This window comes from Schistocerca nitens, chromosome 11 (assembly GCF_023898315.1).
Source record: "Schistocerca nitens isolate TAMUIC-IGC-003100 chromosome 11, iqSchNite1.1, whole genome shotgun sequence".
Taxonomy (NCBI): Eukaryota; Metazoa; Arthropoda; class Insecta; order Orthoptera; family Acrididae; genus Schistocerca; species Schistocerca nitens.
Window position 1 is genome coordinate 104334342 of NC_064624.1, and position 16579 is coordinate 104350920.

At 40.4% G+C, this 16579-nt stretch overlaps 1 long non-coding RNA gene across 1 annotated transcript in view; it reads left to right on the forward strand.

Moving 5' to 3' along the window:
* The window catches only part of LOC126212885 (uncharacterized), a 297383-nt gene extending 287755 nt beyond the window's left edge, over positions 1-9628 (forward strand). Inside the window, exons 2-3 of the long non-coding RNA XR_007540954.1 lie at positions 8187-8367; positions 8716-9628. This is a non-coding gene — a long non-coding RNA (uncharacterized LOC126212885). The remainder of the gene's footprint in view (positions 1-8186; positions 8368-8715) is intronic.
* The last annotated feature ends 6951 nt before the right edge of the window (positions 9629-16579 follow it).

Genomic DNA, 16579 nt, shown 5'->3' on the forward strand with positions numbered 1-16579 from the left:
CGAGGGAGATCTGTTGGAGGGTGTGGGGGCGCTGAAAGGGATGAACATTCTGGAGGACGATGGTGAGGAACCTGATGATGTCCTCAGCGGTGGGGAGGGGGACGAAGGGAATTGCCAGGAGGGGTGGGGGCGTCCAGAGGACGGACAGGTACGGTGAGTTCAGGAGTGGTGGGAGGGGGTCGGGCTTTACACTTTTGGGAGTAGGTGGGATGGGGGTGAGTGCAGGTATTACAGGAGGGAGGGGATTGGAGGTTAGGGCACTGCCGGAGGAAGTGCACTTGCCGATAATGCGGGCAGGTGGGGGCCTCGCGGCACTCAGCTGTTGGGTGTGCATTATAGCGCAGACACCTCTGTCACCGCAGGGATTGAGGAGGGGAACGGGAGGGGTCGACCTTGTACCGCTGGTGGAAGAGGAGGGCACCCTCCTTCAGGAGACGGTCAATGGAGGGGGCGTCCTCAGAGAAAACCCGCATAAGGCGAGTGGGGCCGGCCGAGTTGAAAATGCGTTGGGACCAAAACGGGTGATGGGGAGGCGGGAGAGGATGACAGTATGGAGGGTTGGGCTGGGGGAGGAGATGAGAACAGAATCCCGTGTGGGAGTAAGGAGAGAGATGGGGGCACCAAGGAAATGTTGGCGGAGGAGGAGGGAGAGATTCAGGGCCTCGAGAAAGGAAGGATCGGGATGGGACAGGAGATATTTGTATAAACAGGGGGGGGGGAGGAGGAGGAGGAGGAGGGAGCAGGGCCAGGTGGGGAGACATCCATGGCACCCTGGGGGGGGATGGAGGTCGGGGCAGGGCCTTTTTGGGAGCGGAGGAGGTGGGGGTGCCACTAGGGCGTTTGACTGCGGCAGAAGGGCGGGTGGTGACATGAGGGACAGGAGCGATGGGGAGGTGGCGGGAAGGGACAGGTCCCGGGGTGGACGCAGCAGTCGGCGCCGGAGATGGTGACGGTGACGGTGAAGGCGAAGGCGACGGCGACGGCGACGATGATGACGGTGGTGGCGGTGGCGGTGATGGCGAAGGCGAAGGCGACGGGGAGAGATGGGCGTGGACAGTGACCCGACGGGCCACCACCCTAGCCGGAGCTGCAGTGACAGGCTGGGGGAGCGGGGGGAAAGGATCAGAACGAGAGGAAGAAGCGGGAGAGGGGGCGACAAAGAGCGAGGGCGAAGGGAGAGTGAGGAGAGATGGGATGGAAGGAGGGGAGTGTGACTGGGCACACCAAGTTATAGTGGTGGAGGCGGCGGAAGGGGACGTATAGACGATGGTGGTGGTGGTAGTGGTGGCGGTGGTGGTGGGGGCGGACATGATGACAGGGGAAAAAAACGCACAGCACGAAAAGGAAAGAACACAAACTGGGAACATTCCATTATCATCATTTTGCTTTTATTAATGTTTATCTTATATCCTCCTTTCAAGACACTGTCCATTCCATTCAACTGCTCTTCTAGATCCTCTGCTGTCTCTGACAGAAATACAATATCATCACCAAACCTCAAAGTTTTTATTTCTTCTCCATGGATTTTGATTCTTACTCCAAATTTTTCTTTTGTTTCCTTTACTGCTTGCTCAATATACAAATTGAATTACATCGAGGATAAGCCACAACCTTGTCTCACTCCCTTCCCAACCACTGCTTCCCTTTCATGCCCCTCGACTCTTATAACTGCCATCTGGTTTTTGTACAAATTGTAAATAGCCTTTCGCTCCCTGTATTTGATCCCTGCCACCTTCAGAATTTGAAAGAGAGCACTCCAATCATCATTGTCAGAAGCCTTCTCTTAGTCTACAAATACTAGAAAAGTAGGTTTGCCATTCATTAAACTATCTTCTAAGATAAGTTGTAGGATAAGTATTGCCTCACGTGTTCCAACATTTCTATGGAATCCAAACTGCTCCTCCCCGAGGTCGACTACTACCAGTTTTCCATTCCTTTGTAAAGAATTCATGTTAGTAGTTTGCAGCCGTGACTTATTAAACAGATAGTTCGGTAATTTTCACACCTGATTTCTTTGGGATTGGAATTATTATATTATTCTTAAAGTCTGTGGGTATCTCGCCTGTCTCATAAATCTTGCTCATCAGATAGTAGAGTTTTGTCAGGACTGACTCTCTCAAGGTTATCAGTAGCTCTAATGGAATGTTGTCTACTCCTGGGGGCCTTGTTTCGATTTAGATCTGTCAGTGCTCTGGCAAATTCTTCACACAATAACATATCTTCTATTTCAGCTTCATCTATGTCTTCTTCTCTTTCCATAATATCGCCCTCAAATGCATCGCCCTTGTATAGACTCTCTATATACTCCTTCCACCTTTCTGTTTCCCCGTCTTTGCTTAGAACTGGTTCTCCATCTGAGCTCTTGATATTCATACAGCTGGTCCTCTCTTCTCCAAAGGTGTCTTTCATTTTCCTGTAGGCAGTATCTATCTTAACCCTAGTAATATACACCTTTATCGTCTAGCCATCCCTGCTTAACCATTTTGCAATTCCTGTCGGTCTCATTTTTGAGACCATTTTATTCCTTTTTGCGTGCTTCATTTACTGCATTTTTATATTTTCTCCTCTCATCAATTAAATTCAGTATCTCTTCTGTTACCTAAGGATTTCTACTAGCCTCATCTTGTTACCTACTTAATCCTCTGCTGCCTTTACAATTTCATCTTTAAAAGGTACCCATTCTTCTTCTGCTGTATTTCTTTCCCCTGTTCTTGTCCATTGTTCCATAATGCTCTCTCTGAAACTCTCTACAACCTCTGGTTCTTTCAGTTTATCCAGATCCCACCTCCTTAAATTCCCAGCTTTTCGCAGTTTCTTCAGTTTTAATCTACAGTTAATAACCAATAGGTTGTGGTTGGAGTCCACAACTGCCCCTGGAAATGTCTTACTATTTAAAATCGGTTTCCTAAATGTCTGTTTACCATTATGTAATCTATCTGAAACCTTAGAGCATTTCCAGGCCTCTTCCACGAATACAACCTTCTTTCATGATTTTTAAACCAAATGTTAGCTGTGATTAAGTTATGCTCTGTGCAAAATTCTACCAGGTTGCTTCCTCTTTCATTCCTTATCCCCATTCCATATTCCCCTACAACTTTTCCTTCTCTTCCTTTCCCTACTATCGAATTCCAGTACAGCTATCTATATTGCTGAGGCACGCGAGCCTCCCCACCAGCAGCAAGGTCCATGGTTCATTGGAAGTATACGTTAGGGGGGTATATGGGAGGGGCATATGGGGTATATAGGGGTACAGGGGAGGTATATGGAGATATATATTTATGTAACTTTCATAATATGCAAGTTACAATAATTATTTAACCACAAATATGATGTTGCTCACCATTTTAACAAATCATACAATTAACGGCGGGTTTTCGAGCGATTTTCAATTCGTTGATGCGTAGGAACGTCGTATACACACATGGGTGATGTATACATATGAGTCATGTATGGGTCAGTTGAAACTCAAAGCCAATACGCCGTCTCGCGACTCCGTACTGAAGAGAAATGGCGTACATGTGGCGTAGGTGGCGTTCTTTCACCTCACTGGCCAACAGGCAAACACACATTCAGAGTTTACGTCATGCCAAATACTGCTCTGCATGTTCAGAAAGACTCCCCAACGTGCTTTTTTCACACTCTGAAGTCAGAAGTCGGCACGCTCAAAGCTCAACTTTCGAATGCAGAGTCTGTGTGCTGAGGGCTTAATGCCTTCCTCTCACAGGATGTGGACGAGGAGTTAGTGACGTCAAAGTTCCACTACACTGCGGAGCATGAAAAGAAGAATCTGTCATGTCAGTTTTTTGCATCGCGGAGAGCGATATCGCCAATGAGGTGCGACATCGTTCTTCCATCACAAGCAGCAATATTATATACACTTCTTATTTGGTAAATTTTTTATTGTAGAGTAAATGGAATCTGTACAAGCTGTTCAAAAGCATCAACAATTGAGGCTATCTCGAAAACGCGCCGTTTTCGCAATGATTGTGAAAATAACCTTGCCTGTTACGTATTCATGACTAACTGAACGGTTATCAGTGAAATTTTGTACTGAGATTGCTCGAAACGTGTGGGAGGACGAGGCTTCTTGAAAAAGTTTTTTTAAAAAATCGACCGCTTAAAGGGCACAGTAGACATTGAAAACGCCCAAAGTAGAAGGAATTACGTTTTTGGGACTTTTGAGAGACACAAATTCACTCAAACAAGTGACGCTGTTGCAAAAGTGTGTTAAAGGTTAAGTGGTTAACAGATACACAACTGCAGTCAGCATAACACTACCGCAATGCCATCTGTTGGCGACAACAAGCAACAGCTGTGTGGCACACAGCCATCCAGAAATTGCCGCCAGTTGGAAGTCGCGTTCTTTTCACGTTTTGATGTCTCATCGAACAGTATTTGAAGTGGGGCTCATCTCAACAAATGTATATTTATTGTTCTTTAATAATATTGATATAAGCGAACGACGATTTCAATAGTGATTGTGAAACTATTTAATACTCGGTCTTACGGCTACAGGCTGTTAAGCTTTTGCTAGTTGTAAGATTCTGCCTCGCCTTCCGTATACGCCTCCCGTTCCCCATACAGATCCTCTACGACCTCATTCCTTTCCTCCATGTGCTCCTATTCCTCGAACATATCTGCATACTCTACACCTCCCGCCGCCTCGATCCCCCTCATCCCCTGCTTGCTCCTCTCCTCTCCAACCCTCGCCCTCTGCCGTACCTTCATTATTGTGTCCCCCCTAACCACCATCTCCACCCCCTTCATCTCCTTTCCCAAGGTGGCTTTCGTCAACTCCCCCTCCCGGATGATGCCCTATTTGCCTCCATTTATCCCTCCTATCAACTCTGATCCTCAGCTGCCCCTCCTTTCCTCTGTCCTTTTCCTGGGCTCCCCCCCCCCCTTCCATCCAGTTGTTTCTCACCACCTAACCTCTCTCTGCTTCCCCTCCCACCCACCTGAGTCTTTTTGTACACCCATCCTCTGCCTTTCGCCACTTTCTGTCCTGTCTGCCCAGCACCCGTCCCCCTCTTATGGGTCCTCGACCTCCATCGGCTCCTTTCCCCCTCCCCCGCTTCATTTTTTCCTTCCCCCCCGTTTCCTTTCCCGTCACATGTCCAAGTTCCCCCCCATCTGCCCTTGGCAGTCATATATCATATTTGTGCCAATTTTGTAGTGCAGTGTACAAGTAAATGTTCAGTGTTGTTCGTCTTTCCAAAGTGTTGCGAACAGAAACCATACTGTCGCTGGGTGTACATTTTATACCTCTTGTGAACAGAAACCAGACTGTCGCTGTGTTTTTTTAATTGTCTGTCATTTCTTTTACCTGTCTGCTTCATATGTATTTTATTAGCATCTTCAACCCCTTGTTCTATGTTTTAAGTTCCACGATTTTCCGCCATTTTAGCATTCAAGTCTCCGATTTTATCACCTATTTTTATTATTTATTATCTTCATCTTTGTAAAACAAATTCTGTAGGCTGAAGAGCGGCGTACTATGCTGCTGCCAGCCCGCCCCCTTCGGGGTAAATCGAAACCCAATAAAGGAAAAAATATATATAAGATTGAGAACGGATCCTTCGAAGTCTACGGATTATACTTCTTGTCTTCTTCTTCTGGTTTAAAAATTCTGTAGGCTGAAGAGCGGAGTTCTAAGCTGCTGCCAGCCGCCCCCTTTGGGGGGGGGAATCGAAATTCAATAAAGGAAAAAAAACGGATTATACTGCCTGGGCTACCCTCAGGGTGTAATCTACAGTTTCGAAACGCCTGTTGCTGTTGCCGTTACCGTCTGTCTGCCTGCCTGCCACTGTCATCTGTCCGCCGTCGCCAGGGACGGTTTAGACAGATACTGCGGAAAAAAGATGTGGAATATATCAAACAATGGCAGTATGACACTATTTGGTATCTCTGGGGCAGGTATTCGAAATTGATTCCATGCTAAGAATTCAGGCCTCACTGCCCTTGAAAATTCCAACATCTGTTCTTGGAGAAGTTGGAATAGATTTAGACTCTTGGCAAGCTGAATGTGTAGATGATGTCAGCTTACCACCACAGCTACCAAACTTTGACTACACAATGGATTTCAGTAAGTATCAAATTCAGTCTGGTGAGGAATACTTGCCTTTTTTTACACATCCTTGTCAGGGTACTGTGCCAATGCTGTTCTTAAGAAGCTGAGATGCGAGACATGTAAAACATATCTAGAGCGAGGTAAAACACTATCAGCAATAGAATGGGGTTATTAATGTTGTTATTTCTGCTTATTCGCTTGTTGAAATCATGATCTCTGCAGAACATCAAAACAGCTTAACCAGATGCTCTTCCCAGAGAAATTTACTTTTTAAGATTAGATGTTATTGAAAATGAAGACTTCTACCTAAGGGAGTCTTCTTTTACTTCAGGCAGATCTCACAGGCGACAGAATTCTTCAGTGGGTAGTAAAAGTACCGTGTAATATGTTTCTCAATAATTATGTTAAAAAATTAACGATAGCCATAACGGTAATAACAGCAAAAAGAGAAAACTGTCAACTGTAAAGTAGTTTGGAATAAATTTTGTGACAGTTTAACAAACATTTACATTGATAATTTTCACAGCATTCCTAATTTTCTCTTCGCAATACTTGTAATTGCATTGTTAACACTGAAAGTGCATTATTCTAAGCATATATTTTACTGACAAAGATTTCGTTTCATTAACAGCGGTGTTCTGGTACATATTTGACACTTCTGTGGCACATACAGACGGAGATGTCAGATTTATGAAATCTCCCTTTGGTCTTTTTTTGTTAAAACTTGGTTACATGACAGTTTACAATTAAACTAACCCAGGCGACAATATAGATACGATCTTTGGTGAGTCATATACATCTCAGTGAATTACAGTTCTGACGAAGTAGTTAAACGTACGATCACAAGAATAATTATTTCATCCTGTCTACTAACTTTTACTAAAACTATCTCTATCACAGTAACTCTAATAGTGTAATTTACAGGCTGTGGTGTATGTCGGTTTCTCTCACAACGTTTCTCTTAACAAGCAGAAAGATTTTGCAAATGATAGAAAACACATTAGAAGAAAATCACAGAGCATTGTATCCAGCGTAACATGCATTTTGCACAACAGCATACAGGAACGGCTTAGTTTCTTTTTAAATGATAAAGGGCGGCACAATTTCTTTGTAAATTGTGGCACACAGATTGATATTCGAGAACTAAGTCTGGTGATTTTGTTACGCATTCACGAAAGAAGTGCAGGCTCTTGTGGTAATGCAGCGACGGCCTAGCGGCGATGACGTCACAGTTGACCGTGAGGCCTGTGTATCAGAAGCTGTGGGCTCAACCCCCTGCAGTCTTCTGCGCGCCTGACCGTCGAGTCTTCGGACTGCCTAGTTATGTCGTTTCAGCCTCACCCTCCATCGAACATTTTTTAATGGGCTGAGGTTCTCTATTGAGTGAAATATTTTCCAACATCGAACATGCTCTGCTCCAATAGATAGAAGTTGAAGCACGTTTTATTAAGTTACGTCTTACAAGGGAACTGATCACCAATGTTGAATATTATTATTTTGTAGCGCCTTTATATTTCTTGCGGAGTAAGTCTGTCTTGCTCGTTCGAGACCCATCAGTAACAGTACTTCTCGATTGTGAAATGAATGACCTATTGACGTTGTAACGCATCGTAGTAGATATACCACTATTTAACCTCTACACGTTCTGCATCCTGGCGCCAGCGCGCATGCACTGCGATTCTTGAGCACTGATTAAGAGGCTCAAACCGTATTAGGTTAAACCTCTCTCAAAAATTAGCATAAAATATGCGATTTGGCAATACTTCTGGGAACAGTTGTGAACTATATGCATTTGTCACGAATTATGAGAACGAGTATTAAATATTCTTGGAATAAGTTGTGTAAACCATCGCTCGCTTATGTAAAGTTCTTTGAAGAACAGAAGATATACAGTTGTTGTTTGGAACTCTACTTCAAATACTTTCCGACTTGACGTCAAAATGCGAGATAAACGTACCTGCCAGCTGTCGGCTGCTACTGGATGGCGAACTTCGGCCACACAGCTGTTGCCTGTCGTCGCCAACAGATGGGAGCGCGGTAGTCAATGTTTTGCTCACAGCAGTACGTGTTGGTTCTCGGCCGCCGGAGAACTGAAAAGGGGCAAAGTTACGTTAAGGACTACCGCATGGCTGTGGTTATAAGGTAGCGAACGGAAGCAGTTGTTTACATACTTTCGCGGTGTTTTATTCGATTTCGCGGTGTCTCTTTTATCCGACATTACAGTGTAATTACGCTATACTGGACTCTGCAAAAATTATAGCAAGAAGTCGTGACTACAGTCGAACATATAACACAATGTAAGTGTACAATTCTGTGAAGTTTGTTGTGTTTTTACATGTATATGTGCAAGTGTACTATGTGAACGACTTTCGTCTACACAATTGCAAAAAAAAAAAGTTCTACTATATTCTAGATACAATTTGAAAATAATGTTTTGAATTCATAAGTTTAGTATCAGAATCTTCTCCTACGTGATTTTGTGTTAATATTATGAATATTTCTACACATTTGATTCTATTTGTAGACTTGTTTCGTGATGCCCAAGCAGTAGAAAAAAGCAGTCCACTCAAATTCTCATTTGCTATTTTTACATAATAGTATTTTGATTTAAGATTTTAGCAATTAATGCATCATTCTATTTGCAGATGCCAGAAAAATGTTGTGTTCGTGGTTGCAACAGCAACTACAAATCCAGCAAGGAAGAGGGTTACATCGCAGTGTTCAGATTCTGAAGAGGAAAACAGAAAACGATGGACAAGAAATATCCCCATAAAGGACTCGACTCCATCAAATAGAAGTGTTGTTTGTATTAAACATTTTGAAGAATGTGGTGTATCAAGAGTGGAGATTTACAAGGACTCTGATGGGAACTGTCATGAGTTTCCTCGTCAAAGGCCATTGTTTTTACCAGAAGCTGTGCCAAAAATGTTCCCTAGGTTACCATCGTATTTAAGTAAGGTGCAGCCTCCAAGAAGGTGTGACCCAGAAATAAGAAGGAAGCGTGCACACCATGAAGAGGAGAAGAATGAAGCCATGCTAAATGAGGACATTATTGCAAATTTTCAGTGTGTGTGTGCTGTGTACCAGGATAGAATAAACAGTGTAGGAAAGTGGAGTGTTAGTGTTAAAGAGAATAAGATATTCTTTTATACTATAGATTTTTCTGAAGACATTCCTCAGGTCAAAGTGAGTATGGAAATTAATGACAAACTCATTTCAAGTGTGTGTGAGCAGCTCAGTTGGAGTCTACCTTCCTCACTTAGAATAACCAGATGGTCATAAATAGAAAATATTTTGAGTAGAGATATCAAATGTGATAGCTACACACCCACTTTTAGTTCTCCTTTACATGAATTAAAGAATTTTGTAAAGATACTTACTCTGCATTCAGAAGCTAATCCAAATTGCTGTGCCACACTCTTGTTTCTGTTGGAACAGATAGATTTGTTGGCAATGAATAAGCGGATGCATGCATTTATCATCTACAACCAATCTCCAGCATGCTATACAGCACTCCGGTCAAATGGATTACTTACCTTACCACATGTGAAACACATTCAGCAGCTTTCATCTTCACTGAAGATTTGTCCAACCAATAAATCACAAAATGCCCATTTTCTTAAAATTGTTGTGGATAAATTAGATGAGATATAAAAATTTGTAATTCTGCAAGTGGATGAAATTTATGTTAAGCCATGTATTCAGTTTAAAGGGGGGAAACTCCATGGATATGCAAAAAAATAATGCCCCATCTGAGGCAAGAACTGTGCTTGCCTTTCTCACATCTTTATATGGCAGTTTCAAAGAAGTTGTTCATTTGATTCCTGTCAAACAGTTGTCAGGCTCACATCTCTATAAATTAACACTTAATGTGTTGCAGTTTCTTTCCTCATGTGGTCTGACTGTTGTTGTTATTATATCTGATAACAACAGAATTAATAGGAATATGTTTTCACTATTGGTAAAGAATTCCAGCAGTCCATATTCCTTTCTGTCATGTGGTTCCCCTGTATATGTAATGTTTGACACTGTTCATTTGTTAAAAAGTATTAGGAACAACTGGTTGAACCAGAGGGACAACAGTGACAGAACATTTAAATTTCCCCATTTTGACTCAGCATCCAATGACCAGCTAATCACAAAATTTTCAGATATTGAGAACCTATACAAAAAGGAACTGGATCAGCTTTTGAAATTAGCTCCTCGGTTGACTCACAAATCAGTGTATCCCAGTAGCTTAGAAAGACAAAATGTCAATCTTGTCTGAAATATTTTTAATGAGACACTTGCAGGCTTAAAAGCTGAATATGGTGAAAACTCAGGAACTGTACAGTTTGTTGAAATCATTCTCCATTGGTGGAATATTATTAATGTTAAGAACTGTACAAAGGGAATTCACAAACAAAATGAATTGTGTCTGCCTTTCACTAGTGCTTCTGATGACAGGCTTGAATTTCTTGACAAATTTTTGGCTTGGTTAGAGAGATGGAGGGCTTTGGACACTACCAGTTTTCTGACCACAGACACACATCAGGCATTGTATCAGAGTAATTCTGTTATTTCAGAAGTTGTTGAATATTCTTTCAGCATTGTTGGTGTGCAGTATCTTCTGACGGGAAAACTGCAAACTGATAATTTGGAATCACGGCTTAGTAGGTATCGTCAATTATCAGGTGGAAACTACAATGTTTCTGTAACCCAGGTATTTGAATCTGAAAAGAAGTTGCGTATAATGTGTGTTTTGGAATAAAGTCTGCAAAATATGGCCCAGTAAAATTTTCTCCAGAAATAATGAATGACATAAGCATCTCAGATGTAATGTCTATGGATATTGAAGTGAATCTGTTTGTAAGTGTTTTGAACAACATAGGCAATGAAAATGTTGATGTACACCAATCTGTGCTTCTGTATGTTTGTGGTTATGCAGCACTCAAACAACACAATTGCTCAGTTGTACGGCATGCACTGATTTTGTTTCGGGCACACACACCACAGATAAATATTTTGATAACCTTGTCTGAAGTGGATTGACTGTGCCATCAGATACTGTTGTGGAACTTGGCACTTTTGTATATACAGTTATGCAGATTTTAATATCTGAAAAGTATGAAACAAAATTCCTCACTTGTCAAAATAAAAAGCAGTTACTACTCAATCTGGTTGGCCAAGGAGTTGAATCACATGTTTCTCTGCAAATATTTGTAACAGATTCATGTCTCTGTGGAAGGCCGCTTACTGATATTTACAAAAAACTGGTTTCCATCATGTGTAACATATTGTTAAATAATTATACCAAACTCCAAAATGATCATTTAATATGTTCCAAGGAGGAGGGAGGTAATAGAAAATTAAAAACATTACATAACTTTAGACACAAAATTATGAAACTTCTTTCTTACCCATAACCTCAGTCCTTAACTGCTCTGATTAGTACTGGCAAGGAGGAGGTGGCCACTATGAAATAAACTTTAATGCACTGATAAATTAGTCGTGCTTCTTACGCAAATCCTACAGCAAGGTCTCCAGTTCATTCTGACTCTGAAATATGTGTGAAAGTATTTAAATAGATTGTGTATGACCTGTGTTAAAAAAAAAAAAAAAAAAAAAAAAAAAAACTAACATACTAATGAACAATACACATAATACGTTCGCTAAAAATTATTATTATTATGCCACCCTCATATATAAAGGTCTGAAAGATATGTTGCAGCTGTCAGAAACTTTTATATTAGTTTGTCATTTATATAGGAAGGAACATGATAATACATTTCAAATAACAGACTGAAATAATTGCAAGTCTGCAAATAATGTTAGTAGGCACCTCACAAAATTGTTTGCTGAAATTGTGTCTCCAACTCTCAGGTAAGAAACGTCATAATATACTGCTATGAAGTACATGTGAGTTATTGAAAAGTTCATCGTTGCACGGAAATGAGAATAAAATGCGTAATTCCGACATAAAGTCGGCGCAATACTGCGAAAAATTAGCTTTTCTTGGTTATTGTGTTATTTATAGGGACCAAATTTACAAAAAAGAAAGTGATTGCATATTTATATCTGACACATCGTTTGCATTCGACGAAATCAAAACTTCAGTCTCAGCCTAGCTGGTCATGCTAGCCGGCCTACTGACATCACAGGCTACGACCTTGTCAGCTTGACGACTCCGGCCTCTAATACAGGCTGGTGCGGTTAAGCCTTGAGGAACATTGTGTCCATCTTGATGGATACCACACAGTAAGAGGTAAGCTCTGTCTGTTGGTATAAACCTGATAGTCTGTCCTGACTACTGTGGTCAGTGGTACATTAAACACTAATCTTCACACAGTGGAAAGTCAATTACTTAATAATGACAATGTTATGAAAAGGGTAGTTACTACTCATCACATAGAGGAGATACTGAATGTATGTTGTCTAATTGTGATGAGTGCCTGTTTGGTTGAAAAATTTTGTTTGACAATCTTTTTGTTATGCCTAACTGGGAATCAGCATCTCCACTTTATAATGAGAAGCACCTATCATTTTTGTAATATTGTCAAACAATCTTCCTTTCTCATTGTTGTGAGAGGACAAAGCAATCCAGGTACGGTCAGTGTGACTATTTTAAACCAGACAATTGCTTTTTTGTTATAACCAGTGCTTGATTTGTGATGGTATACCATACTCATATCTCTGATATGAAACCATTAAAATAATGTTTTAAGACATTAATAAAAAAAACAGTCCATGGTAGGTCAGAGTACTGGTACTACTACTACTTTACAAATCAAGCACTGGTCATAAATCTTGCTACTTCTACTTGTTTTATTTCTTCAAGATTATGTCATATCCAAAATGACAAACCAAATAACGTATGTAGAAGAACGTCGTGTTGATTTTCAGAGCCCATTATATACTTTCACAGACAGATTAATCTGAAGTTACAAGCAGAGGAGAGGTGATGTGCGGAAAGAATCAAAGGAAAAGAACTGAACACACGACAAATAAGAAGCTGTGTATCATTGGCTGAGTGTGTTCCAGTTGGCTCTTTATACCTCTTTTTAACCGTATACACAGTGTATCTTTGCTGAGGTTTATAGGACAGATGATTATTCAGTATTTCTTCATCCCATTCACATTGCTGGAAGTTATGCAGTCAAAAGACTGGTTCAGTAGCATCTGACTGCAAACCCAGAACTTCATGGAATATTTACTCACAACAAGAGAGAAATGTAGGTTCAAGTCGCCGCCCGGCAGAAATTTTCATGTCGCTAATACGTATTACATTTGTACCTAATGTTGCTGATGTCTAACAGTTCACAGTAAGCAAATAAACTTTGAGTAATTGGATATATTATAACAAAACATTCAACATTCCCAGTAGAGCCAATAACAAAATATTTTAATTCTATATTTTTTACAGCTTTACTTTTGAAGAAATGTAAGCAACTCAGTAAAAAATATTATCCTTTGAACTTTAATCATTAGTGGATGGACCAATAAACAGTTCTCAAAAGTGTGTGCAGTCCCCCTCCCTCCCTGCCCCCCCCTCCCTCCCTGCCCCCCCCCCCCAACCCCCCTTCAAAGACATACACACACATGATGTAACATTATGCAATGATTCTGCAATTACATTCTCTGGGTGGGGATGGGAGCAGGGATTGTGAACAACACACATATAAAATGGGACAATACAACATATGTAAAAGACATAACTCCTTTTGCAATAGACAAATTTATTGTACTGCAGTTGTTTTTAACATGTCATACTAAAAAAAAAAAAATCACATTCATTGGAACAGTAACTCCAACACAAGGGATACAAGTGTCATCCACTTCAATAATGATCTTCGGCATACGCCATGGCCTATCCTTAGTAAACATCACAAAAAGTATAGGGTGGTGGCAGAGAAAGTTTGGTTGTACAGTCCTGTAGTTCTGGCTTGGTACTGGATTCTGATTTGTTTCTGAAAATAAATCAAAGGTATACTGAATGAATTATCAAATACTTTTTGATAGAACCTGCAGTATAGAGAAGATCTAACATAAGTAGAATATCATCACTACATGTCAGATTAGAAAAGTATTAAGTATGTACTAATCAGTAACATGAATTTTGTATGTAAAGTACACCACTCTGTCGCCAATGAGATACAAATCAACATCCAGTGAAGTACCCATGAGTAAAATAATCTACATCTAAACTAATATTAAGTTGTCAAATGCTGAAGCACATTTCCAGCTAATCTGATCACATATTGCATCAAATTGTAAGTGAGAAGCTGGAGATAGATGCTAATGTTTAACAACTGTCATTTTGTGAGTGCATCTTCAAGGCATTAAGCATTCTCACAGCACCTTCACAATATATGCATTTACTGATGTGGCATGACATAAACAAACAATCACAATTTCAAAAGAATAGTGACTTCTTACAGTCACTGGCAATAATGACATCACTGCAAAAATAGTATTCACCCTAAATTCCAGCACACAAAATACTCAAAAATGTAACAAAAAAATTAAAAAAATGAAAACTACCAGTGTTGTAAATTTCACATGACCTATACATCTCAAATGAAGACATCGATACCAGTAACCCATACAGAACTCAAAAACTCAACACAATTTTCACTTGAGTTACACAGATCCAAAAAGCCCTCGATACCAAGAACCAACCACTTTAAAAAATGGTGTTGCAAATTTCACTTCACCCACCTAGCTCAAACAACACTTTCACTTGCTCTATCTAAACCAAAGTTCTCAGTACAACAAACCAAACCATGCTCATATGACTAATATCATAAATGTATCCTAAACAACAATGGTACATCAGTACCCATGATACCTACCAATAACAATGCAACAAGTACCGAAGACTAACAAAGAAATACCGAAAATTCATGAAACATTTCACCACCACCAATTTCAATATACACAAACAACTTCGACCATTGCAACAAGCAATGAGCTACTCATGAATATCTATATCTTCTTCACCACAGAAGAAATGAGAAAAATATTAAATCTCCGCCCACAAGAAACACATGGCACTAATATTTCCAAACATAAAAATGAATCCATCATCCAAAATATGCAAATTCAAAGTAACTCACCAGAAAGCCAGTACAAATTCTTTCAGTACCAACATGAAACATTCAGTTCATGTCAAACTATTCACTAACAAATATACAGCACAACAGAGAGCCACCAAATACTACAGCACACAATCTACAAATACAAAGATTCAAAAACCTCAAGGCTCACCATGACATTACGGGTCAAAGCAGATGGGTGTAGCATCAGCACCTGACCTTGTGCGAACAACCTCATGTTAGCCCCAGGTAGGAAACAGTAATGAGGCAATGACTGTCAATTGACAAGAAAACAGTATTAAATTATCAAGAATGAAAGTTAATTACTGTTGGAACATTTGTTCAGAGATTGCATCTTTTTGGTACAACCCAAGAAGGCCAGTACTGTCTGCTTTCTCACTGTACTAGCCCACAAACAGCATACTTCTATTCAGTCTGTCCTACAGCATTTTCTTTCCAAGCAGCACAGCTAACAATTGTCCATTCTAACATTGAAATTCTAATGCTTACATCCTAAACCATTTACTCCCTAGTGGTAATTATGATCAATAAGGATGAGTGAATTTACTAGACACTGATTTGATATACGAATTTTCTGAATGTCAGGCGTGAACATTCAGCATCTTATTTTTCAAATGCGAATTTCCCACAGCATCTCCAGTTTTGCTGCATTTCTCTTCCTGTTTGTAGCGAGTTTCATCGCTATATACTTCAGTGCTAAAAATAAAGTCCAGAAACTTCATTAATTAACATCTCAACATGTTTAAACGGGAGTTACATTTGAAGAAGCTTTCCAACAGCCACTACAACAGTACTAAGTTGCATACAACACAGCTACGAAACTAAATCTGTCGTTTATAACGTTCATAAGCACAACACTACACATGCAGCTTGAGTACATACGTCACACTATTGAATAAACCCTATACATTAATATTCTATGAAAAAATACAATATTCAAACCACAATAATTTTAACTGATCAGCTTGTTTGCCTCCCAGAATGCGAATGTATATTAAGTTTCCTGTTTTCTCTCCAACAATTTTGCATTCCGCTTTTCGTCTCTTAGAAATCACAATACCACAAAACCTATTACTGAGTTACTACAAAAGTTCCATGCGGCATCTACCACCTTGACGAAAACAATAACAAACACAGATCTTTCCGCCTGCCAATTTTTTTTTTCCCTCCTTTATTGTATTTCGATTCCCCCTGAAGGGGGCGGGCTGGCAGCAGCTTATTACACTGCTCTGTAGCCTACAGACTTTTTAAAATGTAAGGAGAAGTTGAGAAACAATAAAAGCAGGTGATAAAATGGGCACTTAAATTGTAAAACGGCGGAAAATTGGGGAAAGTTATAAAATAAAGCAAAGGCTTGGCAAAGCGAATAACAATACACAGGATGCAGACAGGTAACATAGTAAACAGACAATTA